Source organism: Anser anser, assembly GCF_964211835.1.
Source record: "Anser anser genome assembly, chromosome: 18".
Classification (NCBI taxonomy): Eukaryota; Metazoa; Chordata; class Aves; order Anseriformes; family Anatidae; genus Anser; species Anser anser.
Window position 1 is genome coordinate 12,078,641 of NC_139739.1, and position 22,933 is coordinate 12,101,573.

General features: G+C 45.5%; 1 protein-coding gene across 4 annotated transcripts in view; it reads left to right on the forward strand.

The window, feature by feature from the left end:
- The first annotated feature begins 268 nt into the window (after positions 1 to 268).
- The window catches only part of TAOK3 (TAO kinase 3), an 83,390-nt gene continuing 60,725 nt past the window's right edge, over positions 269 to 22,933 (forward strand). For 2 of the 4 annotated variants that reach the window (XM_083803414.1, XM_083803417.1), the window contains exons 1-2: positions 269 to 414; positions 635 to 704. The gene's annotated coding sequence lies outside the window, so the exon portion shown is untranslated. Of the gene's footprint in view, positions 415 to 634; positions 705 to 15,134; positions 15,359 to 16,086; positions 16,199 to 22,933 lie in introns of all 4 variants that reach the window. The other 2 variants (XM_083803416.1, XM_083803415.1) reach the window with 2 other exon arrangements.

Sequence of the window (22,933 nt, forward strand, 5' to 3'; positions counted from 1 at the left end):
GGAGGTGTTCAGGGAAAGGTGGGACGTGGTGCTTGGGGACACGCTTTAGCAAGTGACATCGGTGGTAGAGGGGTGGTTGGACCAGATGAACCCAAAAGCCTTTTCCAACTTTAATAACTCTGTGACTCTCTGACCGGGGGTCGGCCTTTCGTAGCGCTTGGACAGACCCCTACCCTCCCAGCCCGCCCAGTCCCTCACCGACCCCCCCCAGCCCATCGCAGCCCGCCCCAATCGAGCCCCGACCCCTCCTCATCGCTGCCCCGGCTCCACCTCCTCCCCGTACCCCCCCGCCCCGAGCCGCCAGGCCGCGCAGCCGAGCGCCGAGCGAGCGGAGGCAGCCGCGCCCCGGGCGGCGGCGGGGCCGTGGCAGGAAGCGGCGGGGCCGGGCCGCCCCCCCCCGCAGGCCGGCACCGGGTGAGCGGCGGCGGGGCCCGGCCGCCGGGAGCCGCAGGGACCCGGGGAGGGGGGGTTCGGGGCGTCCCCGGGTCCCCCGGGAGGGAGAGGAGGGCGCCGGTTCCCTCCTCCCCCCTCCCCCCTCCCCGTGAGGGTGGTCCCGGGGAGTTTTTCGGGGGGGGGGGGGGGGCGGGGGGCGTTGTCGTGGTCGCGACATGGTCGTGACAGGGGTGTCTTGTAGGTGCCGGATGTCCTCGAGCAGCCCGTGGGCCCGCCTGGGAAGGAGGAAGGAGGAGGCCGGCAGGCAAGCGGTGAGCCCCCAGATTTCGTTCCGTGTCCCCCTGTCCCCTGCCCCCACGTCCCGTGTGTGTCCGCATCTCCCCCGTCCCATCTCCTGGACCACTTTTTCCCCCTCTCCCCCGCCCCCCTCTCCTGTCACTTTTCCATGTCCCCATCTCCTCCACCGCTTCATTTCCCCCTCTCCCTGTCACTTTTTTTCTTTTGCGCCCCCGTTTCCTCCACCGCTTCTTTTTCTCCGCAGACCCAGGGCTCGTTCCCGTCCCGTGCCGCCCGGCAGCGTGCAGGTGCGCCGGGCCCGGCGCTGCCCGTGCTCCCCGCAGCCACGCCGCTGGGCTCCGCGGGCGAGCGTGGTGCTGTGGGTGCGCCGGGGCAGCTGCCATGTTTGTTTGGAAACAGCCAGACAGGTGGTGCTGGTCGGGCCTCCTGCCCTGCACGGGCAGCAGGACTTACCCCAGCGGTGCCACGGACCCACGTCCAAACCCAAGAGGGTTTCGGGTCGCGTTGCCCACCTTGCGGGGTAGCGAGCTGGGCAGCAAGACGTCAGGGCGCAGGGTTGGGGGTCCGTGGGGGGCACACGCTCCTTATCTCGTCCGCAGGAGCTGTCAGGTAGCACGGTGTGATTAGGAGTTAACTGGGTAAGAGCTCAGCAGGGGTATGACACCCCACTGTCATTTACAGAACTCATATTTGGGGGCTCCCATCTGTTCCCCAAGGTCTGCTTACGTATTTTAAGCAATGGGTTGATGTCTGTGAATTCTACAGTGCTTAAAATCACGTAGCTTATTTTACTCCTGGTTGTTAGTTTAATGAATCAGGTAGAAGATACACTAGAGTACGTGGGTTGCTTTTCTGTCATGTAAGGGATTGTCGATAGAGAGAAATAATACTGTGCTTGCTCTTCTCTCTTTTTTTTGTCTTCAAAACTGTATAATTTCTGGTAGCTGCCTAATTCTAAGTTCTCAAGGAGTATTGAGACAGTACAGGGAGTGTTTTAAATGTAAATACCTCTTCACAAACTTTAACGTTAACACGTACCTGACAACTTAATGCTTTCTGGACCTTCAATGAGGCTGCAACCTGTTCATAACTATCAATGTATGTTTTCTCAGGTTTTGTCAAATCAACATTTCTTATTTACCCAATAACAAGTCGTACATCTTATCATAGAGCTCATCAGATAACTTCCTCTAGCATCTGATTTGAGGGAGAACTTCAGCTAGGCCATTTCCATCTTTCCTACCCAACATGAGGGTTTGCAGATGGTGAACTCATTCTTTTGTGTGTGTGTTAGAGTGATTCCCTGTAGGTACTTCCCTCTCGATTTGTTACCTTTGTTAATTAAGTTTTAACCTTGCTAGTCAAAACTTTTTATGATGAGATATTTCTGCTTATGTGCGTTCTAAATATCGACCTTTTCTCAGCAGGCTTTCGTTGCTAAATTTATTTTTCATAGTGTGTTGCATGGTGAGGTGGTCTCTTAGCAGAACTGGCCTCTGTCTCTTCTGATTAATCAGCTGCCTTCCCTGGGAGAGAAAACCCTGTCAATTTGCAGCTAGTTTGGAGCCTGCTGGGCTAACACAGGCTCTTCAGGAACCCCCTGTGGCAGGGGAGGAGAAGCGTAGCGATGCCTGGGAAGTTCCCTGCACAAAGCAGGGGGATCGGGGGCTTGGAGCAGAAACACAGAATCCGGCACTTGCTCAGCTTTTTTAATAGCTGTGCTTTTACACAACAGGAAGAAAAAAGTAGTAAGCCAAAAAAGAGTGTTTTATTTTATGCTTATTATTTTCAAACTACTTCCTTATTTGAAGACCATTGATTCAACCAGAATGATTTGATTGCCTTTGGCTTGGTGCTGTGTAATAAACATTATGCAATTGCGTTGTGCCTGCTTGTTCGTTAGCTCTTCCAAGGGTAGCTCAGTGAGTTTTCCTGACGCTGTCTCGTTATCGTCCTCTGGAATCACTGTGGTAGGTTTGTTTTAATTTATCGGGTGAAGCTTTCTTTAGAAAGTACTGATCTGATTAATCTACAGCTCCTTAGGTATTTTGAGTGAAAAAAAGGGAAATCTGTTGCACTGTGTAACCTCTTTACCTAGTTCACAGGTAGCAGGCACTTGGACTTGCTCGTTTTGATCTGCTGTGGCTGCGTTACAGCACATGAAACTCGGCTGTATGGTGTGCGCTGCTTAAAATCATCACTGGTATTGCGTGGCAGGAGCTGTAATCTCCGCGAACCTCAGCTCCTAATTAATGAGGAGGAAAGTTGAAATAGAAATTAAAGTAAATTAATTGGGTGTGGTCGTCCATCTCCTGAGTTACTGAAGGATGTTGGAAATCCGAGCGCTCTCCTTGTTATTTGCAATACCGTGGCAGCTTCTGTTGAATTTTTGTGAAGCCCCAATTCCCAGCATTAAGGCATAATGCTTCTGACATGGTGTGTGCTTATAGTGTCAAACTATACGAGGGTCTTTATTTTTTACTACGTGTTTGTAAAGATCAGTAGCTTTTGCTCTCAGATTGAAAAAAAGACTACTGCTAGTATTTAAAAGAAATTGATTGAATTCAAATAGATTTTTGAATTATTTTGTCTTGGCTAAGCCTGTTCATGCTGAGGATGGCAAAAGAATGCGTTTGATTTGAGCAGTTTCGAATTTTTCATGTTTGTATACAGTCATCCTGGTGTTTGTGTTGCCTTACTAGACTTTCCCCTCGTGTAAGAAATTGTTAGTTTGATTTGTAGAGACGGGGAAATTTCAAATTTAATATAGAGAGCTTACAAAACAAGTTTGTCGGAGTTGTTAATGAAGTAAGCACTTATTCCCTTGAACAGGTAATAGCTTGATGTTGATGTAATTACTATTTTTTTTCCCCACCCTGAATATTAGGTCAAAATGGACTCTGGTTTATTTCAAATTTAATGAAACCAATAGTTATGTGGGAACGCGCAGTTGCATGCCTCGCTACTTAGCTACAGGAGGCTTTCAAATAAGGACATTCTCACAGTTTGTCTGGCGTATTAATTTCAATCAGTCTTTCTGAACGGTCATATAATTAGGCACAGCTGGATCATGGGGTTAATTGGGCAAAGTCAGAGAGCCCGTCTGAATCAGACGAGCTAATCTCCAGCAGCAGCACTTCCTCATGAGTAGTGAACTGGCCTGGAGTTGCACCCCCTTCTGCTGTTACTTGTTAATTGTGATACTGAGGGGAGACAGAGTAATTCCTCAAAAGAAGGGCAAAGGGTGACCTTGATGTGCTGTGATTTCAGACCTTCGTGGCTCTGCTTCAGTACAAGCAGCTTTTGTGCTGCTGGTTGTACTGTCTTTGGGAAGGGAGAGCAAGCTGTTTGTATTTAGTCTAGAAATTGTCCCTGTAAGAGTGGAGACGTTAACCCCATGATCCCGGATAAATTCCAGTCTAGGAAACTCTGTGCTGCCTACCTACATTGGTTTGGTTTTTACTTTTCTTGCAAACTGCTCTCCAGCATTTCTGTGTGTGGCAGATGCTATGGCCCAGAGTAACTGTTTTTTAGCGCTGGGAGGAATGAATCTCATGTGTAGTGTGCGTGTTTTCGCGTATGTTAAACAGTTTGGGATGAAAGGTGTTATGACTACCAGATACTATCACCATTTTATGAGCAGGATGTCCTTATTAGATTGGAATTGATGAACGCTTGCCAAATTTTGTGCATGGTGAGTCTGCCTCTGTAGAGGAGCAAATATTGTGCTCAGTTTCCACGTTAAACCTCTTTTCCCCTTCATTTCAAGTTAGTGATCTGAGATTTTGTTGCAGAGATGCTGGCATAAAACTGAGCAGATTTATTTAGGGTGGCCCTTGCACATTTTAAGTGTTTAAGCCAGATTTACAAGAATATAGTCACTGATGATTCATGTTGAGATGATGTTTTTCTTCCTTGTAATGGAACATATGGGAGTACGTAGCATATGGTACCGCTGAAAAATGTTAGACGCAGAGCACTGATTTGATTTATTACACAGCAAAAAGTTTGGATTTTTAGTCTAACGCTGGGCAGAATGCTTTGTAAACAAGTCAGGCTGCCGGTTTGTATTGGATGCACTGAGTTGTAGTGGTAAATTTTCAAATAATTCCTTTAAATGAAAACAGCATTCTTACAAAACTTGGGTTTGTTGCTATTGCACTGCAGCAAATGTATGAATTCAATGGGTGTCTCATTAAGAGAAGCAATTGTTTTTTGAGGCTAAACCAGCCTTGAATTGTGTTGCCTTGACAGTTCACCCAGCCTTCCAGCTGTCCAGGGGGTGTTTATCTTCTTACAGTTCAGTCTTGTTCTTTTGCACCTTAAAAACTGAAATCTTGTGTGTCTTATGTGGGGAGTAGAGGTGTTAAGAACATGTAAAGATATGGTTTTCTTCCTGTCGCAGTAGCCAAAGCATCTTCCTTCTGGTGTTCTTGGTTTTTGTTTGGTCTTCTCATGACTTAGGGAGGTTTGTTTTTTTCAGCACGGTGGGTGGTGGGAGTAAATGCACACCTTGATTCTTCCAGTGCACAAGGGAAAGTGAATGAAAGTGCAGATGGAGAGATCGTAAATTCCAGTCGTGCGTTTCCTGGTGCTCTCCTGCATTTCTTAACTATTCATCTTTCAGGTGATTATAATCTCTTCAGAGCAGGCAGCACTTCTGCTGTGGCTTTGTAGCTCTTACTACAGTGTTACTGGAGCTCACAGGTGCTGTAGTAATATAGATAATAATAATAGCTGGTCCTAAGAGTGCATTAAGCTTTTTCAAAAATGATTTGAGCAATAAACAGGAATTTTAGAATGTTGTTTGTGTTTATTTTTTTTTCCCAAAAGAAAAACTTAACACTAACTTACTTGTAAACATTGAAGTACTGGTTAAAACAGACATTATAGCAAATTTGTACTGCTTCTATTTCTTATGCATTTACTTATTTTGACTCGTTCAGAAGAAGTTTCAGTATGCTGTAACCATGAGGGGGGGAAGGTTTGACATCATTTAAAAACTGATCTTATTTAGTAAAAGGAAGTATTATCTATAGTTGAGGGAATTAACTAATGACCTCTTGTTACCATCGCCTTCAGGATCTTAGATCCTCCCTTTGCTTGCCTCATTCTTAGTCATAGATTGGAAAAGGAAAACAGGCTTTTTTCCCCTCCCAACTCTTAAGTAGTTTCTCAACTTCAGATGAACTGATCGGTGACCTAAACCATGTGCATAAACTCAAATCAAGAAAATATTCCCTCTTCGCTTGCAGAACATACTGCTTTTATTAAAACTTGCATAGCACATCGACTAACTCTGGTTCCCAGTTTTAACCTGTACGTAGAGTATTTTTAAAAAGCATTGCCTCAAATTTTAATTTGTAACGTTTTTGATCTTAATGTTAGTTGGGGTTTCAATTTGAACTCTAAGCTTCTTTCAAAAGAGGGGGGGGAAACATTTCTTATCTGGGAAGTATGCGAGTGGCAGAGCAGATAAGATAATTGAGACCTAAATGTGAGCTGGGATGGAAACAGGCTCTGTTAAGAGTCAGGTCTCATCCGCTCTGCCACACTCAGGCGATGCTTTAATGCATACTAATGCAATGAGTTTTGTCATCCTGTGGAGAACTCAGTGAGTTTGGACTCTTCTGCTTTTGCATTAAGAGGGTTGAGCCTGTAGCTGAAGTGTTAGAGGCATGTTTTCATTTTCTCAGAAATTTTGTGTTCACCTGCGTTGCAGACAGCCAACTAGGAGGGTTTTATGTTTCTCCTGCTTGTAACCACATTTTCCTCCTAAAGTGAGGAATAGAAACAAAAAACGTTCCAGCTTGTTGTTCTGTTTGGGCAGTTTTTTCTCATAATTGCTTGTGTGAATTTGTGTGTGGCTTTCTCGGTGACAGGATCCCCACAGGAGATGCCAAGCTTTTCATTTTTGTTTTTTTCCCATAGAGCAAGAGCTCCTGTTCTCGTGTGTTCAGGGCTTGACGGTGGCCCAGGTGGGTAGGAGGTGGTAGTTACCTAAATTTAGGAAAAATGAGTAACTACTGGAATTATTTTGTTTGTTTTACAACACAATGTCTTATTTTTACTTTAATTTAACTCTGCTTCTGCAATTTTCGACTTGGTATTTCAGGGTTGTTTTCCCCAAAAGTACTCAATTCCAAATCAGGTTAGACTTGTATGGAAGCAGTGTTTAGAGGCTTTTTTTGTTGCAGAATCATGACTGGGCTTAGTATCGTGCTGTGAGAAATACAGTCTAGGAATCAGACCTGCTGCGGGTGATAGAAGCTGTAGTCCAGAAAAGGCCCTTACTCTTTGTAGTGTTGTATTAATGCAAGAAGTGAGTGTGTGATATACAGTAGGAGCAGTTCAAATCTTAAAGGCTGACCAAATATTACCTCAGCTGGGTGCTCCAAATTTCAGGTGCTGTCATCCATTTCCCCTTCGGGGTTCACAGGTGTGCGCTGAGGTGAGGTTTCTGTCAGACATCGATTCCTTGGCGCCTCAGAGTACAGCAGGAAGAAAGTTGCTGGCTAAAGCTTGTTTGTTGTCCCTTTTTCCTGTCCACAGGGCGGTTTTGGAAGAACACATTATATTTTTCAGCAGTTTTATTGCTTGGTGATGTGCTGAGCCCAAGCCAGGTGGAGGTGGCCGTATGAGAGCGATGTCCAACATGCCGGGAGTTGGAGGGACCAGGCCCAGGTCTGCGCCAGCCGGTCCGTGCCTGTGCAGTTCTGCTGGTGTTTAAGGTCAACTGCCTGCAAATCTTTTAGGAAGGCTTGTATTCAAATGCTATTTATAAGACCAGACTAATTTCTTTCTTCTTAATGATGGCCTTTTCGCTGATGACAGGGCTGGAATCCGGAAGGTCTGGATTCTGAATGCCACTCGTCAGCTGTGTATCCACAGGGAAGTCGTTTGCTAGATTTCTGCCTCTGTTTTTTTATCTGTATTTAAATGGAGGGAAAAAAAAAAAAAAAAGATTGACTAATACTTGCCCCACAAGGCTGTGAGAGCGCAGTCAGTAGCCTCATGCTGTGAGATCTCTGGAAAACGCTGCAGGAATGTGCAAGGGGCTTATTATGGCTAAAGCCCTCGCGAGGAGAGAACTGGTTCCACCTGGGTTATTGTCAGACCATTCATTAAGGAGCCTTAATAGCCGAAGCGATGATAGTAGCTGCTCCTGGCTTCACCCTCAATTACCCTGGGTAGGCGCAGGCTGCTGCAACACCAGAGTGCCGCGGTGGTTTGGAGCAGGACCGAAGCGCACACATTTATGTTCGAGTCCGCCCTGAGCTCTTCATTTCTGTTTCACGGCTGGATTTGCATGCAGGTCAGGCTGTAGCCTAAGCGAATTTTGGCAGCCTGGCATAGCAATGATTGCTTAGTCTGCCACTAGTGAGCCCTTAGTGCCTTCTTGCCAAAAGAAGTCCTATATATTCAGCTGAAACTTAGCTTAGTATCTGCCTAACTCTTAAGTTGCAGCATTTTCACTATGTAAATTGAACAAAACATAGAAATATCAGGCAACAGAACTCTTAGTAATCAATATTAAAAGTTGTAAAGCAAATATAAAAACCTCTTAAGATTTGGCAACCTTCAGGCTCAGGTTGTATTTTGACAACCTGTGACACTTTTGTATGGATGATCCCATTGTAGCTTTTAATTTATTTGATAGACTGCTTATAAAATATCTGCCAGGATCTTACCCCTTCTGGCAAGCATTGTAATAAGCAACTATGCAGGAGAAGGAGAAAACCTATTTTAGGAAAGACCAGTTACCCTTTTTTTTTTTCCCAAAATGAAATCATCTTGTCAGCTATTAACAATTGTATCTTATTAAAATTTAATAACTTTCTAAAAATTCAATAGCGCCATAGTCTTGAAGGCAAGAAAGTTGAGGCCTAAATCCAGCCTTATTTGTGTTTGTCTTTGGGGCTTCATCTCTTCACGATTATGTATGTAAACTGTTTTCTGTGACTTTACAGACTTGAAACGTATTGATTAAAGTATGAAGTCAGGTTCCTACTGAAACACAAGGCTCCAGGAGCTAAGGATCCAGATTTGGGGAGCATCAAACTGTGAATTTTAAACAGCGAGACTGCAAATTAATATGGATTTCAAGCCACCCTCAGTGCTGATGAAAAACCAGCTGTTGCTGCAGCCTCTCCTTTCTCCCACTGAGTTCTGTTGGCACAAACGTGGTGTTAGGAGCTTGATGTGGATCAAGAAGCTGCTGCCACCATGGGATGACCGTGCTGTGCAGCAGGTCCTGGTCCTGGGCATGGAGAGAAGACAGGGCTGGAAGGCTGAAACTTGCCCTGCTGCAGGGGCAGTGCTGCAGAATTGGGCTGGCAGTGATCTCTTGAAAAGCAAACAAACAAAAAGCCCCATACCACTGTTCAGTTTGACTTGCTGAGTAAATTGGGCAGTTTCGCTTTCCGTTTCTTGTGCTGCAAAGTGCACTGGAAGACTTGAGTCAGAAATCGCTCGCCTTCCTTTTGCTCGTGCTTTACCTCGTTTTCTGGAGCTTTTTCTACGGAAGACCAAGTTTGGAGGTTTACATATTACTTGAATCTGCATTTTTAGAAAGGATTTTATGCTCGGATTTTGAATATAAACAAGGAGAGGCTCTCTTGAGAGTCTGATGTGTTACGTTGTGTGTTAGTTGTTTATTGCTTTATAGCCAACATAGAAAAATATCCCTGCTGTAAAAAGTAGGGGAAGACCGCAGCAGAATGCTTGTCTCGTGAGCGCTGGCAATGCTGACTGGAAGGTGATGACAAGAAAGCAAATGGGTGTTGCCAAACACAGTTTTATTTCATGCTTCAGGGATACGATGGCTTTCTAAAATGTTGGGGCCTGACACGATGTGAAGGAAATTGTGTGACAGGTGAAGTTATTTCTAAATATTCAGCCCTACATGTTCTTGAAGGGTGGGAATTACTTGGAATGCACAACCAACATCCTAAAATTAGGAAAGGAAGCACCAATACATATTAATTTTCTTCAGATAGACCGTTTGTTTTATTTATACAAATGAGGACAGTTTCCTTGCTGTTTTTCCTTTATTTTAGGCAGATGCTTAGTAAGCAGTACAGCACAACAGAAACCTTTCTGAGCACTGCTCGGTCCCCCTGGCTCTCGGAGCCTTCCAGGGAACTTGCGGCGGCTGCGTGCAGCGTGAAACCTCTCCTCTGAAGGCTGCTGGGCTCCTGGAGGCAGGGCCTCCCTTCCACAGGGCGTTTGCAGCTGTTGTCAGTGAAGCTGTGGGTGAGTCTCGAGGGTGCATAGAGAGGAAGTGGAAGAACTTTCGTATTTATGATCTCTGTCTTCCCAGTTGCCTTAAACAAAAAAAGACGGCTTAATTCACGTTGCTGTTTGTAAATTAAGGACTCCTGCAAAATTGGGTTGAAGGCCAAGCATCTGGATGAATCTCCCTCAAGATTTTTGTGTTCCTGCACCTGAAAAGCCGTGTAGGAGCTGGTGGGATGGTGAGCATGTAGTTACTGTTCTCAACTTGTCTGCCTGGCAGAAGGAACTTCCTAGTGCTGACTGCTAACGTCACCCAGCCGCAAGTGTTTGCTGGTGCTGTTAGTCCACAGCAGGGATGTGGGGCTGAATCTACCCCCCCACCCAGGATAATTTAAGAAAACTGTTGCAAAGCTCACACCGAGTTGGTTTAAAATAAAACAAAATAGGTATTTAAACCCAGGCTTTGCCCTTGGGTGGTTATTTCGAGGCTGATGAGTGGCGTTCAGCCACGTGTGGGTGCTGAGCTCTGTCACACAGAGCCGCCCCTGGTCCGAGGCGGGCTGTAGGGTCTGCTTCTCGGTGTCAGGGTACTGGGTCAGTAGCTGTTACAGGTGAGTTCTTCTGTCTCCTCTTCTCAGGGGGTAAGCTGCACAACGTGGAGGGATTTTTCTGTTCATAAAGGTGTATGCGCTGCATCTTTGTTGAGAGGGCAGAGGAGCGTGTTGCCTTTTTGCCAGAAGTTGGCAAAGATTTTGGAGAGCTTTTACTGGTTTTATACTTTTACTGTGCTAAGACCTCCTTTTGAGAGTGGCATGTCTCCTGCACAACTGAATTTTACTTTTGCATTATCCTAGGTTTATTCTGGTTTTTCACTCCCTCGCTTGCTATCCTCCCTCTTCATGTTTTATGAACAAAATGGGAAGACCAAATACATGTAAAACGTGCTCTTGAAAAGGTTCCATGTTCAGGAGAGTTTGATCCCTGTATTGGCAGAGCAGCAAGCTAAATGAATGAGCTTTGGTTATTTTCTCTTTTGTTGTTTTTTTAATGAGACATCCAAGGGGAGGGAGCAAGCCTCAGAAATTAAAACTGCTTTTCTGTTCTGTGACCAGTCAAAATATTCTGGAATTAAAAGCAATACTGGAGTAAATTGATTTTTGAACCATTTGTACGAAGAGCTTATTTTATGTAATTACTGGGGCGTAACTTTAAATTCTGGGCAGGACTTTGTGGCTTGGTAGCATCCAGTTCAGCTTCTGATGTTGCAATGAAGAAGGAAGTGAGCGTGTGTGTGCCAGGGGAGGGGGAGAACGAAGCACTTCTGCCTAGCCACATAAGGTGGGAATTGCAGCTGGCTGGTTATTTTTAGCTGCTGGCTATCTCATTGTGAATGTGAATCTCTTTATCAGACTGTTTGGTAAATGAAGCTCTCGGTTTGTTGTTTTGGAGATTTTTTTTTTATAGCAAAATGCACTAAGCCAATGACTTCTTCGCCCCAGTTTTATTCATTAGACCTTTAAGTCTTTATAAACCTCCAATGCTGCAGGACTGGGTGCGATGCACTTTGCAAATATTTCTATCTGTTGGTGATTTTTTGCAGTTGTACATCTGTAGCTAAAGGACACGAGCACAGTAGGGGCTGTGAGGAAAGATGAGACCTTACAGATCAGCCTCTGTAGCTGGAAAAACACAGAAGCTTCATTGAAGGAAAAAAGTAAAAAGAGTGGATCTGATTTTGCTTCCTTCTTGCAACAACATGCAACAGTGTGGTTGCAAGGACTTTTTCATGGGGAGGAAGGAAAGCAGAAGATACCATCAGTTTCCATCGGTATATTTTCCAGTCACTCGCTGTGGTAGTGATTCTTTTTGGTTGCTCATCCTGGCCTGAAAAAAGACATATGGGATGTTTCCATTTTAGGCTGTTCAGCGTAATGTATGAATAAATTCACCCTTCCTGTGTTGCTTTTGCCACAGTGGGGGAGCTTTCCTGCCCGGGATCAGTCTGTTTGACCGTACTGGCCTAAAATATCCGCCCTCTGAAAACTGTGTGCTGTCAGAACACAGGTGGAAGAAGATGTTCTAACCACTTTGTTTCAGGGTTGCTGGTCTTAAAATGCCTTGGTAAAAATACCAAGTTCTCTGAACAAGGGGGATGCTAGGATCCTGGCTGGCCCTTGGTCTGCAGCGAGGCTGCTACCAGCGGGGATCGTGCTGCTGCCCTCCGTGAGGAACAGCTGTGAGACCACCAGCTCCCATCACAAAGGCTAATAAGCGTCATTTGCACTGCCTCTATCTGCTGCCCTGTCACAACAGTTACAAAACAGCCATAGTCAGAAGAGATGAGAAGCTTTCTGCATGCAGGGAGGGTATCCTGCAACCATTTTGGAAGCGGAGGAGCAGAGGTAGTGATGGATCCCGGTAACATTTAGTACACAGCGTGGTGCTGACATGACGGGAGAATGCTGCCCTGTTGGGGCACCAAGTAGTCTCTGTCGCCATTTGTTTTCAAACCACGTGTTCTGAAATGATTTTTATACGGCTTTAAACTGTCTCATGCTGACTCAGATTGGCTGGGAATGTCTGAAGGCTTCTAATCAGAGCACGGTTTCCTCTGTCAACAGAATGGGTGTATCCTGGGTATGAGTTTTGCCCTCTGTTACAACAACATCTCCTTTCATGTTGATCTTGAAGGATCTGCTGCTCTTGCTATCTTTTTCTCTTCCGTCAAGACCAGCTCATTCACTGAGCTCATGGTAGTGCCCTGGCTACCTGTTTGTGATGGTTCTTTCACTTCTTTTTTGCTTAAGAAGCAGCGTTGAGATCTATGGTGTCTGAGTAAGAAAGGCAAATGGTAAATGCTTTTAGTTTTTGGTTGCATAAGTCAACTCTGAATGGAAGTACAGGAGGTAAATGACATTTCTGGGAAGTAAAGGCAGAGGTGTACGTATAATGGTGGCTAAACTCCTTGTAGCTTTTCTGGAACCTTTGTATAGTAATCAGGGCACTGTTTTCAGCTTTAATGTTTTATCCTCCCTCCTAAATTGCGTGCCAAATGATGCATTTATGGAATTGAATCAAGAAATGTCTGGTGATTCAAATGGAAATCTTAAATCCACGTTTGCTGGAGTGTGTCGCTATAGCAGGTAATCCAATGCTCTGCTGTTTGTGTTGGGACTGACTTAAACACACATCCCAAACCCCCAAAACTTCCAAGGACAACTGCATGCCAGAAAACAAATAGGATTTTGCTGTGGATTGTATTTTAATGGTTTCTGAGCATCAGAACGCTGCTGGCTTGCAATTAATTTTAGTCGTTATGTTTCGATTGGCTGTCAAAAATGTGCTTGGATTGAATTTGGTGCAGCGCTCTGTGCTGGTCGTCCTGCTCCTTGCCCTTACAGCGCGTGTGCTCCCTGTCCCCGTTGGGGAAGGTAGGACGGCCCTGTGAAGGACGCTGGTTTCTGCGTAGCCTTTAACATCCGTCAGGTTTGCTTAGCAGCGGACCCGTTGCTCTTTGAGATCCACAGGGCGTTTTGTGTTTGTTTTGGCTGTTGGCTTATCGCGCGCTCTCAGTAAGGCCGGCCTCTTCTGGCGGTGGCTGATAGAGGCGTTGGGATGCTCTCAGCGCGGGTGCTCGGAGGGCTGCGCTTGGGCCCTTTTGCCTTTGGGTTGAACCCGTGACTGAAAGGGCTGCAGACTTGCTGCAATGGTAGAAATGAAATAAATGGTTAAATATCTGAATGGCTCGGACACGAAACAGGCTTACTGCTTGTACTTCCCTTAGTGCTTTGAGGGTATTGGCCCATTGCTGATGACAAAATGCTCCAGGGGTTCGGCTCTCGTGTAGAGGTGGGGCTTCCTCTGCTCGGCTCGTGCATTAACTTTAAGCTTGATCCTGCCTATTTCACGCTCTGCTGGCATAAAAACTTCACTGGTTGTATTTACAGTGTAGTAGCTGGCTAGCAGGTGTGCACGTGGCAGGCTGTGGGATAACTGCCTGCGGGGCTGTTCTTTACGTGCCGTGGAAGTGGTCTGGTCTCCCTGAGTGGCACTGAGATACCAGAAACGTACGTGGGATGGTTTTGAAACAATGGTTTAAAAAGTCAGCGCTTGTTCTCAGCTGTTGACCAGAGGAGTGGATGATGCACAGAGCTGAGAGCTGGTGGGCTTTAAAGCCAAAGATTTATGCAAGTTACTTTTTTAAGAATCACTTTGTTTGTGTTCTGCATGTGTATAGCAGCATTGTTAAATCACACTCTGTGCAAAAGACCAGCTTAAATCTGCGTATTGATCCAACACCAGCACAGGTATCTTTGGATCCTCCTTTCATCCACAGCAGGTAAATGTAGAGCTGCAATATGAGATTCCTAATGCCCGTTAGAAATTCAGCGATTTAGCCTGGACTTACGGGTGCTCTGTGCCGTATGGAAAACAGCTGAGCCCTTACTGCATCCTGTAAGGGCACCTCAGGGATGCTGTGCCCTGAGAACACTGCCGACTGAAAATTGAGGCTACCAGGGCATTGCACGTATCCTGCAGACGTTCTCCAGGTGGAACTCGTGGTGGTGCCTGGCATCACGTGCCCAGCAGTCCTTGATGCTTGGAGATGCTTCTGAGTCCTAAACCTTGTCAGTTCTGGAAAATCAGTTCTCTTCTCCTAAGTGAGGGGAACACGGGTGGTATACTCCTCTCTGTGAAAGGAGCTAAGCTACTTACAAGACCAGCTTTATTCTTTCTAAAGAGGAAACTAAGGTATTGTTGCAGGCAGACTTCACATAATACATATAGATAATTGTGTTTCCATGATGCACACTTCTTGTGTTAGCACAGTTTTTATGCACCGTTGTCACTTTACTAGAAAGGTGAAACACAGACACGTGATGGCCTTCTTGCTGAGTGTGTTTCCTGTAACAGCTACCTGCTCGCTTTTCTTCAGGCTCCCAGAAATCTGTTTAACAAATCTGTATTTTTTTCTGTTTTTTCCTGTAGTGTAACTTAAAATGTGCTAGGGCAGACTTTTTGCCTTGGTGTGCCCAGGCTGCTGCCCCCTTCCCCATCCAATGCACTATCCCGTTGCTTCAGAGAATTTGGATTTGGGTTTTCGGAAAGCAGGAGGGACCTGGGATTTGAGTGGATTTACAGAGGTAGCAGTGTTATAATATTCAGATTTTGTATCTTCATCTCACCTATGGTAATACTGACTGCAGCTAGAAAGAAGACATTGGGTATATTGATGTCCTGTGCTGACACTTCTTTGATCTGCGTTGGGATTGAATGAATGCTGCTCTGCACGTGACACCTGGAGGAAGCGCTGCTGTAATTGACGTCTCCGTCAGAACTGAAACCAGCCGTGGGTCACTGCGGTGCAGGTCTGTGCCTTTGCTGCCACCAATTGTAGTGGTCTGGCACAAACCCCTCATTTACTGAAAAGGTTTGGACGGGACTCCAGCTGCTTTAAATCAAGTGATATTTGAAAATCCCCTGATCAGAGATCTTTTAAGGAAAATGCAACAGCTAAAGAAAGTCACGTTAGGTGGCATCTGGTGCTGGCAAGGGGGTTCTGTGGGTACGGAGGGAAGGCACGTGTGTTGCAGGCAGCTCTGCCACCATAGTAGGGTTTACTTGTTGTGTTGATTTCAGAATAAGCAGCTTTTATAATGGAGTGCAAGTTTCTAGTTACTTTTTTGAACTTGCTATTACACTTAGCATTGCTGCGCTGCTGCTGGCCTAATTAAGCACTCGTCAACAGCCAAGCACTGTTAGTACTTATCTTCGTCCTTGTTGATGTGCTACTGCTGATTTATGACATCAGCATTAAAAACCATCCAGCTGTAGGGCTGCGTTTAGCTAAGCTATTTAGAAATGTGCATTTTTAGCTCCTGCTCAGAAAGGTTCATAGATGATACAAGTACTGCAGGTAATGAGGGAAGGGAAATATGTTCCCATCTTACAGAGAGCATCCTGGCTTGGGAGAGCTAACCGCTGTGCCGTGGCCGTACAGGGTGCACGTGTGAGCCCGGAAATTAATTCTGGGTAAACCCATCTTGTCTTCTGTAAGCAGCCATTCTTCTGTCTAGTTCAGCTGGGATGGGTTGGGGCGTTGCTGGTTTTCCTTGGTGGTGGTGGATGTAAATAAACACAACTTCCCTCCATTGACAGGTGAGGATGTAACTTTGAGGTGCTCAAAAGTGAGGTGGAATTTCTCCTTTGTCCTACTGGATTTTTATCGGAGTCCTGGTAACTCAAGAAGGCTATCTTGTACTCTCTGAAGGTGAGACTACCACAGCTCGGTAATTAGAGCAGCCCAAGGGCTCATCTGGAAGTGTTATTAGTTTGCTCCTTGCGCACAAATGTTTGAGTTCTCATTATCAGATTAGAAGACAACCAAAAATGTATCTTAGCTTGACGTACGCAACCAGTGCTCCGAGAGTGCATGAACCCTCGTGGAAGTCTGATGGCCTCCCTGCTTCCTCGCAGCTGTACAACTGCTTTGTTCCTTGCAGCTGTGGAATTGACCACAGAGCAAAAATGTGGTAATGGTCACAACCATACAAAATAACTCCACGGAAGTTTGACTTGGTCTTGAATTCGTGGCTAGCAAAGGACTTGTCTGCTTAGTGTCTGTGAGTCGAAATTAATTCTCCATTGATGGTGAAGTCGCATTCCTTCGTTAGAAGGTCATCCAGTAATTTGAGCTTCTAAAACCTGCATGGTTCTGACTGACCAGTCTCAGACCTGGAACCCAGGTGAACTTAGGTTTTGTGCATCGCAATCCTCGTTCCGTAGAAACGTGTGAGGTGGTGACGGTCTGTTAGGGAAGTAAGGGAGGTGAGCGTACCCGGCACGCTTTTAAGCTGAGAGCAGATGGGGGCTTGTTCCCAAGGCCAGCCTGGAGGCAGCTGCTGCTCTAAATTTGTCCTCGGAGAGGTTTTCGGGGTCCTGTTGGGCATCGGCGGGGAGGAAAAGGATGGTGCCTGCGGTGTGAGGGATCTCGCTGTCAGATGTGAAGTGCCACCAGGATGCTCTGCAGGCCGGGGAGGGCAAGGAGGGTGTATGGAAAATGAGGCGTTTCCAGTGTAGTACTTGGGAGAAATCGGAAGGTGAAAGGGCGTTTGGTCTGTCCTAGCTTCACGTAAGCGTGGAGCTGGGGGCGGTGAGCTGAGATTATTCAGAGTTTGGGGAGGGACAGGCTTGGCAGGAGATTATACAATTAATAATGCAACACTTGACACAAGCAAGTGCTGTGGGGCATTGAAGTTCTGCTGGACATTTACTTTCCTCCCTCAGAATGTCCACAAATTAATTTATTTAAATGAGTTTCTTTCTTCCAGTCTCTTCTGTCCTTAATGTATTGTGCCAAAATTTATGCTGCACGCAAACTAAACTCGACAAATATTTTCGCAAAGTAATTTTTCTAATTGTAATCTCCTATTAAATCTGCAGCATGTCAAATATAACGTGCGTTTATTGATAGAAGATACTTCTGGTGATTGGTGTGGGTGTGTGCGCACTGGGATCGCTGCTCCGGTCCTTGGCTGCCTAACTGCTTCCTAGAAAAGAGGGGGGAATTTCTGACCGTGACTCACGGTGGAAGCAGCAGATGCTACCTGCTCTCAGACTGATTCTGGCAGTTCCCGGAGCCTCCGTATATTGAGTGGTGGGGACTCAAAGGTATCTTGGGGGTGATGTTAATGATTACACACCGTTACTGTTTGTCTCTTTTAAATGAGGATCCTTACGTGAAATCTCTGTGGAAGTTGCTTTGTCCCGTTTCTGATCATTAGCACTACTCTGGAAGTGTGTTTCTGCTCTGAGGTTTCATTTTCGCCCTGCTGTCACCACGGAGTGGCTCCAGTTGTAGTCCTCACTAGGTCTGAGAAACCTTCCCCATCTTTTTTTCCTAATTTTCAATTTTGAAACTGTATTCAGCTTTTGGTTTCTTCCCAAATACATATAAAAACTTGCCTGAAGAAGTATAATCTCTTGGCTAAGGTATGGAATTGGATTCTTTCATAGTTTTGCTGCTGGTATCCCCTTAGGTTCACGATGCCTTGGATATTGAATCCGCAAAATAGGGCTATTAATATGTAGATGAGGCACCAAGAGCTAAAAGAGTGCTGGAGACTTTCAGAAACCGCTAATTCCTTCATTTATTCATAAAGCAGGCAGCGTAACTCTTAAAAATTTGATCAGATGCCAGTTCCTTCAGTAGCCACTCCATTCAGGAACCTTTTTATAGCTGTGCTAACATCTCTGAAGACTGTTGGGCTTAATTAATGTTTAAGGCTCTCAAACAGAACATGTCGTAAAAAGGGAAGCTTTCTGAAGCTGGCAGAGGGAGGCAGGCAGGAGTTTTGCTTCAGGGAGTAGGGAGGAAAAGGGCACGCAAGTGTTTGAGTTGGGTAACTTTGTGTCTGTTCTCTCTCTTTAAAAATATCCCGTTGATTGGGCTTTTTAGAGACGGACTGTGCTCAGCACGCTGAATTGGCAGGCGTGTGCGTAGAGCCCTTCACGTGAACTTCCTTGTCAATGCTTAAAAACAATTCCAGTACAAAAAAGAAAGGAACGGCATTGTTAAGTGTAAACCCCTCCAAAAAAAGTGCGTTTCTGTGGTGTGAGTCTGGATAAGCTCGGTAAAGTCATCGCGAAAATGTTCCCCATCAGGCACAAGGGTTACATTTCTCACCTACAAATCCAAACAGGATTTTTATTCTCTCCAAAGGTGAAGTGCAGAGAACCGCTTTCTGGGAAAACGAGCATCTTTCTTGTGCATAAGCCTGTTACGCAGCCTAAAATGAGTGTTTTCTCATCAACACTGACCTCTGCCTGCACAAATAAATGCCTTCAGCGCAACTCAGACCACCGTCAGGCGGTACAAAGCCTGTGCCTGGTGGGCACATTCAGTGCTTCTGCTGCTGTGGTAAGGTTGTGTGATATTCTTCATCAGTAGATGGCTTTCATGTATTGCAAACGTGCTTAACAGATGTATGTTAAAACCAAAAAAGCCATAAACCCCTCCTGTCCCTGCTGATCCTCCCCAGCATGGACTTTCTTCCCCAAAGTCTGAATTATTAATGGTAAAATGGTAAGCGGAAGGGACCCTGTAATAACAAGGTAGGAAAGGTTGCCTAAGTGATTGCAAAAATCTCCCAGGGTGGAAGAGATTGGATTGTTTCTGAAGATTTATCGTGGTCTTGTGAAGGATGTGCTTTGGTGGATGTCTTAGAAGATCTCTGCATCTCAAATAGCTGAAATCAGACTAAGTTATCCATAACTTAGGTTAAGGTCTGGCTTGGTGGGTCATTATTAGGTTATGTGAACAGAGAGCCAAATGAAAAGTGGTAAAATAGCAGCTTTTAATCAGCGCTCATGATAGGAAAATGACTTCGCTCTGTCTTAGTAGAAAGCAGAACTGGAACAGACTGACAGCAATGAATGACTTTTTCTGATTTAAGTCCAACAACGTTGCCTGCAGGGGAAAATACTTCTGGCAGAGGAGATGCTAGTGATGAAAGCTTTACTGGAGCAGTTAAGCTTTAGATAAAAACCTCATGTATTATTTAATCTCCATTTAGGCTTTTTTTTGCCTGGTTAAAAAGGTAACAAGTAGGGTATCAAGATCGTATCAATGAATGAGCTTTAGATGCTTTATTCAGCGAAAAGACCATCTTGGTTTCCTAGAGAAGTTTAATGCCTTAATGGCAGGAGATTTAAGATTGCTCTGATACTGAGGTTACACTGCAGCCTTCACAAATCGCTTTGTGTGCTGCTGCTGCCAAGCCAGGGTTTGCAGAAAAGCGTAGTGGAGGATTTCTGAGTAGAAAATGGGGGGTTCTATCAAAATCAAGCTCTTTAGTGTAGAGGTATGTAACAATGCCCAGCCGTGTCTGGTGGTCTTGGTCTCTTCTAGTTCCCCTCCCAAAGAAAGCCTTGTTACAGCAGAGGATATGAACAAGTGTGTAACTGAGGCCCTGCGCACACAGTAATGCTAACTTGCAGCGATTCCGTCTAAATATCCAAATCATCCAAATAAACAAAGCTTTAAGTGGTCAAGCGGTGCCTGGACGTGCCTCTTGAAACCCCTAAGCCGCAGCTACTCCCCCTGCTGCCCTTTAACACACGAGGACGGCAGGGCTCGATCTGGTCTGCGGGCTTGGGGACCTTGCTGTGTGCCCTTACCGAGAGAGGAGGAACCTGGCATGCTGCAGCGAGGCTCTGCGATGCAAGTGGTAAGATTTCAAGCATTCGAGGTTTCGATTTTGAGGTTTTAGCATTGATGATGGTCACAGGCAACTGTTTGCTGGGGGGGACCAGTAAGGACCAGTACTGAGCTTCAGCCTCGTGGACTGCAGCATCTGTGGGCTGTTGGGTCACACGCCATGCCCTCGCTCCATATTTTGAGGTATTTTGGCGTATTATCCATAGTGACCGAACTTCAGGGAATAACTGTTACTCCCGGAGTATCCTCGCAATAAGCTGGACAATTCCAAGGAGCTTCAGAAGGAACTTGTGTGCTGGATGAAAACAAAACTGTGGAAGGAAAAAGTAGTTTTTCCTTTTCTTGAGTAAGTAAAAGATGTCACCCCAGGAATTTATCACAGAAATGAGGAAAAAGACTCTGGACCTATTTCCTGTCTTCAGTTATTGGTCACTGTCGGTGTTGTTCACTGAAGTAAGGTGAAACAGAGCTGCAGTATTTAGCAAGGATCGCTTCTTATCAGGAGCAATAAATACCTCGGGCAGTCCCAGGTTGCTTGAGGACTGAGGTGGAAGTGTTCTCTGTCTTCCACTGTAATTGTCTGAGCTTTTAATTCGGGTCAGCCTTGCATTCGATATTAACAAATTACCGAGTTTGTTAATTGAGAAGGTTTTGTTCCTGTATTCAGTATTTAAAAAAAAAACACACATTTTTATGCCCATCTATCTGGTTTTGCAGCTGCAGTTTTGAGCTGAAGCTTGTTACCTTTTGGTTATGTTCCACTGCTTCAGCTCTTCTCAGAGGGCAGAAGGAAGAACAGCTCTCCTGTTTTCCTATTGTGTTTAATGCATCATTATCCCATATTTATCCCCTGTGTAAGCTGGCTTTATTTTCAGCATACCTTCATGTCGATGCCTTCCTCTGCGTCTGATACTGTCTTTCCCTGCTTTATTTCTGCTGCTTTCTTCCTGTAGCTGATGTGGGTACTGTATTTGGGTGCTGCCACATCTTTGTTCCTTATTTTCTGCTGTGACATTAGTCCTTCTGGCATGGCTCTGTCGTTGTATTCATGCGTCCTGATGCTCCATTTGCCTTTTCGACTGCCTCTGTGCACTGAGCAGATGTTTTCGTAGAGCGCTCTGCGCCAACCCCCAGGTCTTTTTCCTCTGTGGTTACACGTAATTTAAAATTCAGCAGCGTATGCGAGGAGCTGAAAATATTACTACTACTGTAACGACCCTGCTTTTACAACGTGCATTTCATCAGTCGCTGTTCTGCTTCTGTTCTGCTCAGACTTCTCAAGTCTGAGCCAGTCGAGATGGTCCTGGCTGTGGTTTTGATGTAATTTCATCACCTCTGCCATGAGGGAGCGTTACCTGTAAGTGACCGAAACCTACGCATTGTTGTTAAATTTAATAATCCCACGTCTGTCATTGCTGTAGATGCCTTCTGAAAAATACCAACCAACCAAATGGCTATTTTGGTGACAATTCACAGTGGTAAATTATCATTAGAGCAAAAATAATTATATTTTACAACAGTCTCTAAATGGTCCCTGCGCAGTGCTCCCCATGAAGCCTGGATTTTGTGGCTGCTCAGGCACCGGGACGCGCGCCTGCCAGCATGGGCTGCAGTTCCTTGCTTACCGCTTACACTGAAACACAGAGATTTCTGAATTCATTTTCTTTGATATCCTTTGTGTAATACTTTCTCATTTATTCATGTCTCTGACCTGAACTCGTCTGTTCCCTCCTGCAGCAGGACGTCCCATCGCTGCCACGCTGTTACCAGCGTGCCTTTGTCCCTGCGGCTGCCTTCCCAAATCCTGACACCTTTCGCTTCCGTGCAGGCAGGAAATAATCTGAGATTTAGGCACTTCCTGTACAAGTTGCGCCGGCACTTAATAACTTCTGACTCTCCCCTCCCAACACCTTTCTGCTGTAGGCTGTGGAGGTTTTCAGATGTTTCTGCCAGGTCGCCCAGCGACCAGAGAATTCAGCTGAAGATTTGCTGATAATTTATCGGTATCCGCAGTGTCTCTGGGACATGGGTTTGCTGTTACTGGGAATTGCAGCGTGCAAATGCACTCCTTGTTCTTGCGAAAAGCCTACCGACGTGATCAGCAGGGCAGCTTAATGTTCTGAAACATTAAGTCTTGGTGGTTTGAAACCCAGCTGGGGAGATGTGTGCCCGTAAGGATGCACTATGGAAACTTGCATTTTGAATTTCAAGGGGAGAAAAAACATAAGCATAGGTTATTTAAAATGAGAATTAATGTCAGTTGAACTTGACTTCGTGGCTGCAATGCTGAAAATAAAAACAAAAGGAGGGTATGCTGAGGCAAGGTGCTTGGCTCCCTGCATGCACCGGTCTGGGTGACAGCTCCTCTTCCCTGCCTGCCGCTGCTGGACTCCTTTGGCTGGAGCCAAGCCCGCGCTGGCCTGGGGAAGGTTGTGAGCTGACCTGCAGCACATTCAGTTTCAACATCAGACTCCAGTGCCTGCTGATGCAGATGGTTTTCCCCTCCAGTTCTCATTTAGATTTTTTTTTGTTTCAGTTAAAGCTGCTAAAGGTCAAAAATCTGCATTAAACCAGCACTAAGGGCCAGTTTTGACCTGATTAATCCCAAGAAAATAAGAGTTAAGGCTACAGTCACAGACCTGGCTCTACCCGTTATCTAGGTATCGAAATTTAAGCCTTAAGGTGCTGTATGTTCGTATATAATAGGCATGATGGCATGATGTGGTAAGACGTAATTTCAGCGTTAACTCAGAATTTTTGTTTGCTAAAGCAAAACACTTGTTTCAG